The following is a 15,000-nucleotide window of genomic DNA, read 5'->3' as shown; positions in this document are numbered from 1 at the left end:
TGCAAGCCATCCCAAGCCCGGTAGACCCGGAGCCATGGAGCCTCGTAGCCCTGCAGGCCCTGGAGCCCCGGAGCCCTGCAGCCCTGGAGCCCCCCGAGCCCTGCAGCCCCAGAGCCCCGGAGCCCTGCAGCCCCGGAGCCCCCGACTCCTGCAGCCCTGCAGCCTCGGAGCCCCGCAGACCCGGAGCCCTGGAGCCTCGGAGCCCGGCAGGCCCTGGAGCCCTGGAGCCCTGCAGGCCCGGAGCCAACGGCATGTCAGAGTGGTCCACGGTCAGAGTGCTCCACGGGTCCCGGATAGTCCTCCCCCGGGTGTCCGGGGCTCCCTTACCCGGGCCAACGGCATGTCAGAGTGCCCAGGACGGACTCCACGGGTCCCGGGCAGTCCTGCCCCGGGCGTCCGGGGCTCCCTTCCCCGGGCCAACGGCATGTCAGAGTGCCCAGGACGGGCTCCACGGGTCCCGGGCGTCCGGGGCTCCCTTCCCCGGGCCAACGGCTTGTCAGAGTGCCCAGGATGGGCTCCACGGGCCCCGGGCATCCGGGGCTCCCTTCCCCGGGCCAACGGCATGCCAGAGTGCCCAGGACGGGCTCCACGAGTCCCGGGCGTCCGGGGCTCCCTTCCCCGGGACAACGGCTTGTCAGAGTGCCCAGGACGGGCTCCACGGGTTCCGGGCATCTGGGACTCCCTTCCCCGGGCCAACGGCATGTCAGAGTGCCCAGGACGGGCTCCACGGGTCCCGGGCGTCCGGGGCTCCCTTCCCCGGGCCAACGGCATGCCAGAGTGCCCAGGACGGGCTCCACGAGTCACTGCCGCCGGTGCCGGGGTCCCCAGATTCTGGCGTCAGCCGCCCTAGCCGCGGCGCCAGCTATTGCCCAGAGTCACATGGTGCTGGGCTAATCTGCCGCCGGTGCCGGGGATCGAACCGTGATCCCCAGATTCCGGAGTCAGCCGCCCTAGCCGCGGCGCCAGCTATTGCCCAGTCACATGGTGCTGGGCTAATCTGCCGCCGGTGCCGGGGATCGAACCGTGATCCCCAGATGGGGATGTCCCAAAAATCTGGCATGGGTACGGCCCGCCAGGACAGGTTTGGACACCCCTGATATAGAGGCAGTCAACGCGAAATCTGCTGGGTTCGATTCCGATCCGTGTCAGAAGGTCCGTACGAATCTGTCGGGCTTGGGCAGGGGTGTCCAAACCTGTCCTGGCGGGCCGTATCCATGCCAGATTTTTGGGATATCCCCATCTGGTGATCACGGTTCGATCCCCGGCGCCGGCGGCAGATCAGAGTGCCCAGGACGGGGTCCACGGGTCCCGGGCAGTCCTCCCCCAGGCGTCCGGGCCCGAGAGCTCTGGTGGTCCACCCCGCGCCTGAGGCCCAGCCGGTGTCCCTGAGCCCTGCCTTGCGTGGGCAGGCAGGCGGGAACCCTACCGCGAAGGTGGGTGGTGGGGAGCTGGGAGTCCTTTCGATCCCGGCCATCTGGTCGCACGTTTTCGCTCGGCCATCTGGTCGCAAGCAATGCTTTCCAATGGGGCGACAAGATGACCGGGGTTCCCTGGAATTCCCGATGAGGTGCCATTTGCCTCCCCGATCCCAGCGAGGGCTCCAGGAGGTCGGGCGCCTCTGCGGCCTGGGTCCCCTCCGTCACTCTGTGCGCACAGATTCCAAGAAACAGGGGTAACCTTCCTCCGGATTACTAGGGACAGGGTATTCCCCGACACTCCTCGCAGGCTCGTGGTTCTCTGCCCGGGGGACCAGATAAGATATGCCTGGGCAACACCTCCCTAGGCGGCCAGGGATCCCTTCTCCGGGCCAATGGCATGGCACAATGCCCAGGACAGGCTCCATGGGTCCCGGGCAGCCCTCCCCCGGGCGTCTGGGGCTCCCACCTCCAGGCCGACGGCATGTCAAAGTGCCCAGGACGGGCTCCATGAGTCCGGGACAGTCCTCCCCCGGGCGTCCGGGACACCCATCTCCAGGAGGCCAACGGCATGGCAAAGTACCCAGGACGGGCTCCATGGGTCCCGGGCAGACCTCCCCCGGGCGTCCGGGGTACCCATCCCCATGAGGCCAACGGCATTGGCAAAGTACCCAGGACGGGCTCCATAGGTCACAGGCAGACCTCCCCCCGGGCGTCCGGGGCACCCATCTCCATGAGGCCAACGGCATCGGCAAAGTACCCGGGAAGGGCTCCACGGGTCCCGAGCAGGCCTTCCCCGGGCATCCGGGGCACCCACCTCCAGGCCGACGGCATGCCAAAGTGCCCAGGACTGGCTCCACGGGTACCGGGCAGTCCTCCCCCGGGCGTCCGGGGCTCACATCTCCAGGCCAACGGCATGGCTCAATGCCCAGGACGGGCTCCATGGGTCCCGGGCAGCTTCCCCCCCCCGGCGTCCGGGGCACCCACCTCCAGGCCGACGGCATGTCAAAGTACCCAGAACGGGCTCCACTGGTCCCGGGCATTCCTCCCCCAGGTCGTCCGGGCCCTAGAGCTCCGGTGGTCCAACCTGCGCCTGAGGCCCAGCCGGGGTCCAAGAGCCCTGCCCAGCGTGGGCAGGCAGAAGCCCTACCGCGAAGGCTCGGGGTGGGAAGCAGGGAGTCCTTTCGGTCCCGGCCATCTGGTCGCCCGTAACGCTTTCCAATGGGGCGACCAGATGGCCGAACTTCCCTGGAAGTCCCGATGAGGTGCCATTCGCCTCCCGGATCCCAGCGAGGGCTCCATGAGGTCGGGTTCTTTCACGCCTTGGGTCCCCTCTGTCACCTCGCGTGCACAGATTGCAAGAAAGGGGGGTAATTTTCCTCCGGATTACTAGGGGCAGGGTACGCCCGGACACCCCTCCGAGGCTGGTGGTTCTCTGCCATGGGGACCAGATAGGCTATGCCTGGGCAACACCTCCCTAGGCCATCCGGGGCTTCCTTCCTCCAGGCCAACTACATGTCAAATAGCCCAAGACGGGCTCCATGGCTCTTGGGCAGTCGTCCCCCGGGCGTCCGAGGCTCCATCCAGGCCGATGGCATGGCAGAGTGCCCGGGACGGGCTCCATGCGTCCCGGGCCTTCGTCCCCCGGGCGTCCGGGGCTCCATCCAGGCTGACGGCATGGCAGAGTGCCCGGGTCGGGCTCCATGGTTTCCAGGGTGGTCCTCCCCTGGGTGTCGGGGCGCTCCAGGCTGACGGCATGGAAAAGTGCCCAGGACAGGCTCCATGCGTCCCGGGCCTTCGTCCCCCGGGCGTCCGGGGCTCCATCCAGGCTGACGGCATGGCAGAGTGCCCGGGTCGGGCTCCATGGTTTTCAGGGTGGTCTCCCCCTGGGTGTCGGGGCGCTCCAGGCCGACGGCATGGAAAAGTGCCCAGGACGGGCTCCATGCGTCCCGGGCCTTCGTCCCCCGGGCGTCCGGGGCTCCATCCAGGCTGAGGGCATGGCAGAGTGCCCGGGTCGGGCTCCATGGTTTTCAGGGTGGTCCTCCCCTGGGTATCGGGGCGATCCAGGCCGATGGCATGGAAAAGTGCCCAGGACGGGCTCCTTGTGTCCCGGGCCTTCGTCCCCCGGGCGTCCGGTCTCCACCCAGGCTGACGGCATGGCAGAGTGCCTGGGTCGGGCTCCATGGTTTTCAGGGTCGTCCTCCCCTGGGTGTCGGGGCGCTCCAGGCCGACGGCATGGAAAAGTGCCCAGGACGGGCTCCATGCGTCCCGGGCATTCGTCCCCCTGGCGTCCGGGCCTGAGAGCTCCAGTGGTCCTCACTGTGCCTGAGGCCCAGCCGGGGTCCCAGAGCCCTGCCCGGCGTGGGCAGGCAGAAGCCCTACCGCGAAGGCTCGGGTGGGAAGCAGGGAGTCCTTTAGGTCCCAGCCATCTGGTCGCCCGCAACGCTTTCCTACGGGGCGACCGGATGGCTGGACTTCCCTGGAAGTCCCTATGAGGTGCCATTCGCCTCCCCGATGCCAGCCTCACTGCCAAAGGCCCGGGACGGGGTTCCGTGGTGCCCGGGGAGCCTCCCCTTGCTCGGCTGGGTGCAGGGGCCCCGGGGAGGGAGGCCTCCCCACCCGGGTCTCCGTTCTGGGTCCTGTTGAGCGGCAGGGTGCCCAGGACGGGGTCCAGAGAGAGTCGAGGCGGCTTCACTTTCGTGCCCGGCTATCTGGTAGCCCAGATCCCCTCGGCCATCTGGTCGCCCGGATCCCCTCGTCCATCTGGTCACCTGCAATGCTTTCCTATGAGGCGACCAGATGGCCGGACTTCCCTGGAAGTCCTGATGAGGTGCCATTTGCCTCCCGGATCCCAGCGAGGGCTCCAGGAGGTCGGGCACATTCGCGCCTTGGGTCCCCTGAGCCTGGCGGTGCGCACTTGTTCCCAGAAAGAGGGGTAGCCTTCCTCCGGATTACTAGGGACAAGGTACTCTGGGACCCCTCTCGACCTAGCGGTCCTCAGCCGGCAGCTGGATGGGCCAGGAATGCCGCCCCAGCCCCGGTTCCGTCCCTGGGCCTGCCGCGTGGCAGGATGCCCTGGATGGGGTCCGGGAGGGCCCGGGCCTGGGGCCCCCGGCCTGCTGCACTGCCCGGGACGGCGGGGGGTTCCGTTGTGCTTGGGGAGCCTGGCTGGGTTCAGGAGCTCTGGCCGGGGCTCCGTCCTGGGTCCTGCCGCGCGGCAGGGTGCCCAGGACGGTGTCCGGCAGGCCCGGGGCAGGCTTACCCTGCGCCTCCGTGCCTGGGAGCCCCGGCTGGGTCCAGGGGCCCCGCCGGGCCCCCGGTCGGGTGCTCGGGCCCTGGGCCCTGTCCCCCTGCCTGCTGCGCTGCCAAGGGCCCGGGTCGGGGTTCCGTTGTGCCCGTGTAGGCCTCCCTTGCTCATCAAGGTGTCCGGGGGCCCCGGGTCGGAGGGCCTGTCGGGCCCCCTGGCAGCCTCCATGGCTGGGGCCCATCTGGGGCTCTGGGCCTCCGGTCCGCCATGTCCTGGCACCCGCTCACTCCTTCTTTGGGGCACAGGGTGTCCAGACAGCTTCCCTTTCGTGCCCGGCCATCTGGTTGCCCAGATCCCCTCGGCCATCTGGTCGCCCCTCTCCCCTCGGCCATCTGGTCGCCCACAATGCTTTCCTATGGGGCGACCAGATGGCCGAACTTCCCTGGAAGTCCAGATGAGGTGCCATTTGCCTCCCCGATGCCAGCCAGGGCTCCATGAGGTCGGGCACATTTGTGCCCAGGGTCCCCTCTGTAGGAGAGTAGGGTCTGCAATCCTATGATCACCCAGATTTTTGCTTTTTGCTTCACTGGTTTACGACTTTCCCTGGCTGTGGGCCTGCTAATCAGACCCACAGCCTAGCTGTTCTCTCTACTCCAAATTGTACCCAGGTACTGAATTGGCACTGGGCCCTTTCCAAGTCCCTGTACCCAGGGCTGAGGTGCACCCAGAAGTCTCCCAGGGGCTGCAGCATGTATTATGCCACCCCTGGGCGGACTAACTAAATCAGACACAACTGGCTGCTTGACAGCTGGGGCAGAGTGGTGTACTCACCCTCTGCTGTAGATATAGTATTCCTATATCTAAACCTAAATGGACACACAGATCTCCTATCAGTCACTCCTATGGCAGGCCTTGACAATCCTGAAGGCAGAGTGCTTGGAATCGTGTGAGATGGTGCTCTTGCATGAGCTGAGCCTGTCTGCGGCTTTCGGGATCTATCCCTTAGCCGTTTCCATGATATCGCATACCATATACTCTTAAGTGCATTATAATCCTCGCGGTTATATGCCAACTCTGGTATCGCTTTATCAAAACATGTCGAGTAAGGTGTCATACGAATTGGAATACTAACCCCTCGCCAATTCTGGCGACGGGGTTAGCATTCCACCCTTCTAGAGGGACACGACATGTATGTAACCTATAACCCCGGTTAAAGTCAAACAGAGCCTTAGCTCCACAAAATGGATGCTGCCACCGAGACACAAGTCTGCCCTCCTGCTGCTGGGAGTCCTCCCAGAGCAGGAGGCAAGGACAAAGGGTTTCCTGCCAGGGGCGGTGCCAGCACCGTCCCAGACTTCAACCCTATGCAGCCGCAGCCCCTGGGCTAGGTAACCTGAGTACTCCGGTGCTCCAGCATAGTCCAACACCCTAAGTGGTCGGATCCACTCCCGTTTTCGACCCACCTAGTCGGGTTCGCCCGAGAACAGTAACTTTGCAATTACTAGCATCCATAGACTTTTTCCCGCCTTACGCGTGAGAGTTCCCACTCTGCACACGACATCCACAGGCCTCCTGCTCCTAACCTAAGTGTTTAGTATTGTAGGCCTAGCGATTCTAAAGTCTAGAAAAGTATTACTTACCTGCTAGTAATTTCGCATTCCACTTTCATAGTATATGGTTTTTCGTGCCCCTCGGGCATCTGTGTAAATTGTGCGACTTTCAGTGTTTCTTTAAGAGTTTTGTTGTGTGCTTAGCTCCCTGTCTCATAAAGAGCCAGGGTAGTCCTGTTATAAATAAATACACTTTATTTTTGATAACAACTCGTGTGGTGTCCTTTCACTTGGTGTTCAAGGGGTAATGTGATGGTAAAACAGCTGGCTTAACACGCCCTCTAGAGTCTTAGCCTTAGACTGCTCGTATCCATGCTACTAGGATAGCTGGTCTATAAGGTTGACTTACAACCAATCATCAATAAGGGTTGTTTGAACTGATACATAGTGATCACTAGAATAGTGAGCACTGCATATCAGGCCAACTTCTCACATTGGTGAGCAGCGGTTGGGATTTGAGCTTGCTGTTGTTTTACCACACATATCCTAAGAATATCATTTGAAAGATCACATAAGTACTGAGGTACATATAACTTAGCTTAGAATACTCTGAGTTCTACTGAACCAGCTGTTGTAGCTCCTAGGGCCTAGCACACCCTAAACTACAACTCTAGCAAGGGATCAGTAGGCAAACATATAGTGTAGGTAAGTGCACCACTTACACCTCACTAGAAAAGCATGTCTACCCAGGGAGAGTCTACTGAGACCCCCCTTGTGGTTATTGACCCTCCACAGGTCACTTCAAGATATGCAGCTCTCAGTTTCCAGGAGATGAGACAAGTGTGTACCTCCAGGAAACTGAAACAGGGGTCTAACCCCACCATTCCCTTTCTGATAGGTCTCTTAGAGACTTATGATGCGAGAAAGATTTCTCAGCTACATGGGAATATGCCAGCCTTAGAGGGTACCTCTGGGGATCCAGACCTCCCCAACACTGCCAATGCAGTTGAGGAGGAGGATCAAGAGGAACTCTCTGGGGATGAGGTAGACAAAGGTCTTGAGGTAGTCAGAAGGCTAACTAGGGCCAACTTAGACTTACTTGGGCTAGGATCTGGGGGACCCCCAGTACTGACCCGAAGTGGGCCTAACCTTGGAGTTAGGAGAGATAGATCTCTTTCTAGGGACTCCAATAGATCTCTGCACTCTAATGCTTCTTCTCAGAGGAGAAGGAACTCTCCCCAGAGGAGATTGACTTCCCCCCAGAGAATAGAGCATGAAGCTAGAATGAGACAGGCTGCTCTGAGGATTGAAAGGGAAGAACTTGCCCTGGCCAAAGAAAAGCTAGCCTTTGCTAAAGAGCAGCAGATGAGTGGGATAGTTCCCACTGGTGGCAGCAATCTCCCAAGAGCTAGAGAGAAGGGTTTAGATACTAAACACCTGACAAAGATAGTGCCCCCCTTTAAACAAGGGGATGACATCCAGAAATGGATGGCTGCTTTGGAGAGGGCCTGCACTGTGCAGTGCATTCCCCAGAGTCAGTGGGCAGCTATACTGTGGCTCTCCTTTGATGGTAAAGGTAGAGATAAGCTCCTCACTACAAGAGTAGAGGATGCTAACAATTACCAGGTCCTGAAAAATACACTGGTTGATGGGTTTGGTTTAACCACTGAGCAGTACAGGTTGCTGTTCAGAGACACCCAGAAAACTCAGTCTCAGGACTGGTCTGACTTTGTGGATTGTGCCACTAAGGCTTTGGAGGGCTGGTTGCTGGGTAGCAAGGTTACTGATTACACAGGATTGTATAATCTGATGATGAGAGAACAAATTTTAAATAATTGTCAGAACCAGTTGTTGCACCAGCACCTTGTTGATTCAGATCTGACCTCTCCCCAAGAATTGGGAAAGAAGGCAGACAAATGGGTCAGAACAAGGATCAAGCAGAACCAGAACCAGAACCAGGGTGGTCAGAAGAAAGCAGACCAGAAGGGTAATACTAAGAATGAACAAAATGACCAGAAGTCTTCACCAGGTCCCCAACAAACCAAAGAGGGTGGGGGTCAGGCTTCCCAGAAGAAGAAGACTCAAGAAGGCCAGTCAAAAAGGTGGTGCCAGTACTGTAAAAGTAAGTCTCACTGGTTTAGTGAGTGCACCAAAAGAGGAGGACAAACTCCTACCACTACAGCCCCTAAGGCAACTGCACCCCCTAGTACAGTCAGTAGTGGTAGTGTACCTCCCAAGGCATTAGTTGGGTTAACCTTGGGAACTGAGGGGTCTGACAACTTAGTTGGCACACTCACTCAGGCTGTCCTTGTCTGTACAGGGGATATGGATATGTCCCCTGAAGTAAGTCCCAATACTTTGGGCAAATACAGGCAGACACCTTTGATAAATGGCAAAATGGCTCAGGCCTATAGGGACACTTGTGCCAGTGTCACCATGGTGACACCTAACTTTGTGGACCCTGGACAGATCATGCCAGGTACAGATTTCCTGGTGACCAATGCCAGCAACGTCACTACCAGTCATAGTATGGCGATTGTTGCTTTCTCCTGGGGAGGGGTAAGTGGCCAAAAGAAAGTTGTGGTTATGTCAGACCTCCCAGTGGATTGTTTGTTGGGCAATGATTTGGAGTCATCCCTATGGTCAGAAGTGGAGCAGAGGACTCACATGGAAATGTTAGGCTTGCCAGCACATGTGCTTGCTGTGACTAGGTCACAGGCCAGAAGATGCCCCACTGAACAGGTGCTGGATCCTGGAAGAATGGACCAGACACCTTCCAAGAAGAAGAGCAGTAGGGTTAAGGCTTTGCCTTCCCCCTTGCCCCAGGTTGAGGATCAAGTCTCTGAGGAGGATGATCTGAGAGAGCTGAGGGAAACAGAGCCTAAAGAGCTTGAACTTGATCAAGTTGAGTTTCTGGGCTCAGGGCGACCCTCCAGAGAAGACCTGGGGAAGGCACAGTTAGACTGCCCTTCCCTTGAACCCCTCAGACAGCAGGCTGCTGCTGAGGCTGCAGGGAATGCCACAGTTGCCCACAGGGTATACTGGGAAGATGGACTCCTGTACTCTGAGTCAAGAGACCCCAAGCCTGGTGCAACCAGGAGGCTGGTCATCCTCTTGTCTCTGAGAGGTTTCCTTCTCACCTTGGCCCATGAGATTCCCCTTGCAGGTCACTTAGGTCAGACAAAGACTTGGGACAGGCTTGTCTCACACTTTCACTGGCCCCACATGAATGAGAATACCAAGGAGTTTTGTCGCTCCTGTGTCACTTGCCAAGCCAGTGGTAAGTCAGGTGGCACAACAAAGGCCCCCCTCATACCACTACCTGTGGTGGGGGTTCCCTTTGAAAGAGTGGGGATTGACATTGTTGATCCAATGGAACCCCAGACAGCATCAGGGCACAAGTTTATACTGGTGGTGGTGGACCATGCCACCAGGTATCCTGAAGCTATTCCACTTAGGACCACTACAGCACCTGTAGTGGCAAGGGCCCTAGTTGGAGTGTTCTTCAGAGTGGGCTTCCCTAAGGAGGTCGTTTCTGACAGGGGTGCAAACTTCATGTCAGGATATCTGACTGCAATGTGGAAGGAGTGTGGTGTGAACTACAAGTTCACCACACCCTATCACCCACAATGCAATGGGCTTGTTGAGAGATTCAACATGACCCTCAAAGGGATGATTCATGGACTACCTGAAACTCTTAGGAGAAGATGGGATGTCCTGATCCCCTGCCTCTTGTTTGCTTACAGAGAGGTCCCACAGAAGGAGGTTGGCTACAGCCCTTTTGAACTTCTGTATGGGCATCCTGTAAGAGGACCCCTGTGTTTGGTGAAGGAAGGATGGGAGAGACCTCTCAAAAAGCCTGCAACCAACATAGTGGACTATGTACTTGGTCTCCGCTCCAGGATGGCTGAATACATGGAGAAGGCATCCAAAAACCTAGAGGCCAGCCAAGAACTCCAAAAAGCTTGGCATGACCAGAAGGCTGTCCTGACTGTGTACTAGCCTGGACAGAAGGTGTGGGTGCTGGAGCCAGTGGCCCCAGCAGCACTCAAAGACAAATGGTCTGGGCCCCACACCATCATTGAGCAAAAGGGAGAGGTCACCTACCTGGTGGACCTTGGAACTCCCAGGAGCCCTCTCAGAGTGCTCCATGTGAATAGGCTCAAAGCATATGTCGACAGGAAGGACATGAGCTTGCTCATGGCCACAGATGAGGGACAGGAGGAAGAGAGTGACCCTCTCCCAGACCTGCTCACTCAGAATCCTGATGATGGATCAGTAGATGGTGTTGTCTTTTGTGGCAGCCTCTCTGAACATCAGCAACAGGATTGTAGACAAGTTCTGCAATCCTTTAGACATATGTTCTCTCTGACACCCAGCCAAACTGATTGGTGTACCCATGAGGTTGACACTGGGGACAGTCTGCCTGTCAAGAGTAAAATCTACAGACAGCCTGATCATGTTAGAAACTGCATCAAAACTGAAGTGCAGAAAATGTTGGAGCTGGGAGTCATTGAGCCCTCAGATAGCCCTTGGGCTAGCCCAGTAGTTCTAGTGCCAAAGCCTCACACCCAGGGTGGTAAGAAAGAGATGAGGTTTTGCGTAGACTACAGAGGACTCAATGCAGTCACTAAGACTGATGCCCACCCAATACCAAGAGCAGATGAACTTATAGATAGATTGGCTTCTGCCAACTACTTAAGTACATTTGACCTGACAGCTGGGTATTGGCAAATCAGGTTAGCTGAGGATGCCAAGCCCAAGACAGCATTTTCTACCCCTGGTGGGCATTATCAATTTGTGGTAATGCCCTTTGGTTTGAAAAATGCACCTGCCACCTTCCAAAGGTTGGTGAATCAAGTTCTCACTGGGTTGGATGACTTCTGTGCAGCTTATCTTGACGATATTGCTGTCTTTAGCTCCACATGGGAGGATCACCTGGTCCACCTGAGGAAAGTGTTAGAGGCCCTGCAAAAGGCAGGCCTCACTATTAAGGCCACTAAGTGCCAGATAGGGCAGACACAGGTTGTATACCTGGGCCACCTTGTAGGTGGAGGCCAGGTTCAGCCATTGGAGAGTAAAATACAGGCCATCAAGGACTGGGCTCCTCCAATCACCCAGACTCAGGTTCGAGCTTTCTTGGGCCTGACTGGTTACTATAGGAAGTTTGTCAGAAATTATGGGTCCATAGTGACCCCCCTTAATGACCTGACAAGTAAGAAGATGCCAAAGAAAGTTCAGTGGACAGAAGGCTGTCAAAAGGCATTCAATGACCTAAAGCAGGCCATGTGCACAGCACCTATCCTAAAGAGTCCAGACTACTCCAAGCCATTCATTGTCCAAACAGATGCTTCTGAGTTGGGTGTGGGAGCTGTTCTATCTCAACTGAATTTTGATGGTAACGACCAGCCCATTGCTTTTATTAGCAGAAGGCTGACCCCCAGAGAGAAAAATTGGTCAGCTATTGAGAGGGAGGCCTTTGCTGTGGTTTGGGCCCTGAAGAAGCTGAGGTCCTACTTGTTTGGAACTCACTTCACAGTTCAGACCGACCACAAGCCCCTCTTATGGCTAAGTCAGATGAAGGGTGAAAACCCCAAACTACTTAGGTGGTCCATTTCCCTACAGGGGATGGATTTTACAGTGGAGCACAGACCTGGTACTGATCATGGCAATGCTGATGGGCTCTCCAGGTATTTCCACTTAGAGCAAGAAGACTCACCTGGTCAAGGTTAGTTTATTGTCCCAAAGTTTGGGGGGGGTCATGTAGGAGAGTAGGGTCTGCAATCCTATGATCACCCAGATTTTTGCTTTTTGCTTCACTGGTTTACGACTTTCCCTGGCTGTGGGCCTGCTAATCAGACCCACAGCCTAGCTGTTCTCTCTACTCCAAATTGTACCCAGGTACTGAATTGGCACTGGGCCCTTTCCAAGTCCCTGTACCCAGGGCTGAGGTGCACCCAGAAGTCTCCCAGGGGCTGCAGCATGTATTATGCCACCCCTGGGTGGACTAACTAAATCAGACACAACTGGCTGCTTGACAGCTGGGGCAGAGTGGTGTACTCACCCTCTGCTGTAGATATAGTATTCCTATATCTAAACCTAAATGGACACACAGATCTCCTATCAGTCACTCCTATGGCAGGCCTTGACAATCCTGAAGGCAGAGTGCTTGGAATCGTGTGAGATGGTGCTCTGGCATGAGCTGAGCCTGTCTGCGGCTTTCGGGATCTATCCCTTAGCCGTTTCCATGATATCGCATACCATATACTCTTAAGTGCATTATAATCCTCGCGGTTATATGCCAACTCTGGTATCGCTTTATCAAAACATGTCGAGTAAGGTGTCATACGAATTGGAATACTAACCCCTCGCCAATTCTGGCGACGGGGTTAGCATTCCACCCTTCTAGAGGGACACGACATGTATGTAACCTATAACCCCGGTTAAAGTCAAACAGAGCCTTAGCTCCACAAAATGGATGCTGCCACCGAGACACAAGTCTGCCCTCCTGCTGCTGGGAGTCCTCCCAGAGCAGGAGGCAAGGACAAAGGGTTTCCTGCCAGGGGCGGTGCCAGCACCGTCCCAGACAGGGTTTTGTGTATTCTAGGTAGGCAGGGCTTCAGAGGAAGGTGACTGCAAGTGGCACCCCGGTGCTCACTGTGCATAGGCCGGCTTGAACCAGTTCCAGGGGCACACCAGACCCTGAGCTGGGGAAAGCCCGCCAAAGGAAAGGGGTGTAACCACCCCCCTCCTGGTCCCACCCATATGGCAGGACTTAGTCGCGTGCCAGCCCCTTTTTGCAGGATAAAGGTAGGAACTGGCCCCCTTCCAAAGCAGATCATCTTTGAATCCTGAAACTACTTTCCACGAAAGGAACTCAAGACTTCTTCCCAAGATTCTCCCTTGTGACTAAGGAGTAGTCACCCTGCAGCAGCAGGCACCAACCAAGCATCGCGGTTTGTTGCCAGTCTCTCCTTCGGATCAAGACTGCTCCAGCACAACGAGAACCGGCTTCCCTGGCACCTCTGACCTCAACCTACATCATCAGCCCAGCTGTGATCCGTGGGTGCGACGAGACCTCGAGGGACCGGCCATCTTCAGAACTGCACGACGCTTGTCCAGCACGACCACCGAGTGACCCTCGACTGAGTGCTTTGGGGTAAGAGAAGCCCCGACCCTGAGCAGCTCCAGCACCGAAGTTCAGCCCCCCTGCATCCACGAGATCTGCGTGGGGCCCTTCTGCTTTTTGCTGCTCACCGCGTTGTCCAGGTCGCTTGCCCGTTGGCTAGTGGCCCTCTCACGACGCTCCACAACGACAACCACTGCTGGTCTGGTTGCTCCAGACTAGCCCTTGCTCCCCTCCAAAAGAGGAGCACACTGGACCCTCCTGGTCCACTCAAGACGCCATTTTAGGTCCACCGCGTGGGCCTTGCATTTGCCAAGACTTGTTGCCCAATCCTGGGTCCAGCGACGTCGACAGCAACTACCTTCGTGGGACAGCTCGCACCTCCATCCTGGTCGCCGACAACGCCTCCTGGTCTGAGAGACTGCAGAGCCCAGCAGCGCCCACTCACCTGGCTGAGGTGACTTCGTCCGGTGCCATCCTGGTGCCCACTCAAATCACTGGCTAGTGATTCAGAACTTGGTCCCCTCTGCTTACAGGTTTCTTCTTCCCTGATCCAGGCTTGGATCACCACAAACTCTCTTCACTGGCCGCCTGCCAGCAACTTCTTCTTCAGGCTCCTGGTTCTTCAACGAGGGTTTCCGACGCAACTTCAACCCTATGCAGCCGCAGCCCCTGGGCTAGGTAACCTGAGTACTCCGGTGCTCCAGCATAGTCCAACACCCTAAGTGTTCGGATCCACTCCCGTTTTCGACCCACCTAGTCGGGTTCGCCCGAGAACAGTAACTTTGCAATTACTAGCATCCATAGACTTTTTCCCGCCTTACGCGTGAGAGTTCCCACTCTGCACACGACGTCCACAGGCCTCCTGCTCCTAACCTAAGTGTTTAGTATTGTAGGCCTAGCGATTCTAAAGTCTAGAAAAGTATTACTTACCTGCTAGTAATTTCGCATTCCACTTTCATAGTATATGGTTTTTCGTGCCCCTCGGGCATCTTTGTAAATTGTGCGACTTTCAGTGTTTCTTTAAGAGTTTTGTTGTGTGCTTAGCTCCCTGTCTCATAAAGAGCCAGGGCAGTCCTGTTATAAATAAATACACTTTATTTTTGATAACAACTTGTGTGGTGTCCTTTCACTTGGTGTTCAAGGGGTAATGTGATGGTAAAACAGCTGGCTTAACACGCCCTCTAGAGTCTTAGCCTTAGACTGCTCGTATCCATGCTACTAGGATAGCTGGTCTATAAGGTTGACTTACAACCAATCATCAATAAGGGTTGTTTGAACTGAGACATAGTGATCACTAGAATAGTGAGCACTGCATATCAGGCCAACTTCTCACACCCACCGTCACCTCGAGTGCACGGATTACAAGAAAGGGGGGTAATTTTCCTCCGGATTACTAGGGAGAGGCTCAGACAGACCTCCGTGAGGTCCGGTGTTTCTGAATCAGGGGAAGGCAGACCCGGGGCCTGCCTGCTGGGGCCTCCAGGGGCCCGGGTACGCTCCTGCCTCTCATCCCCTTGCCGATGGTCCTTTTCCTCCGAGTTTGCTCAGGCACACCTCCGTGAGGCCCGGCGATGCTGAGACGGTGAAGGCAGCACCAGGGGCCCGCCCGCCCGGGCTCCCAGGGGCCCGGGAATGCACCTGCCTTTCAGCCCCTCCGAT

This window comes from Lissotriton helveticus, chromosome 7 (genome assembly GCF_964261635.1).
Source record: "Lissotriton helveticus chromosome 7, aLisHel1.1, whole genome shotgun sequence".
In the NCBI taxonomy this organism is placed as follows: Eukaryota; Metazoa; Chordata; class Amphibia; order Caudata; family Salamandridae; genus Lissotriton; species Lissotriton helveticus.
This window is presented reverse-complemented; position numbering follows the sequence as displayed.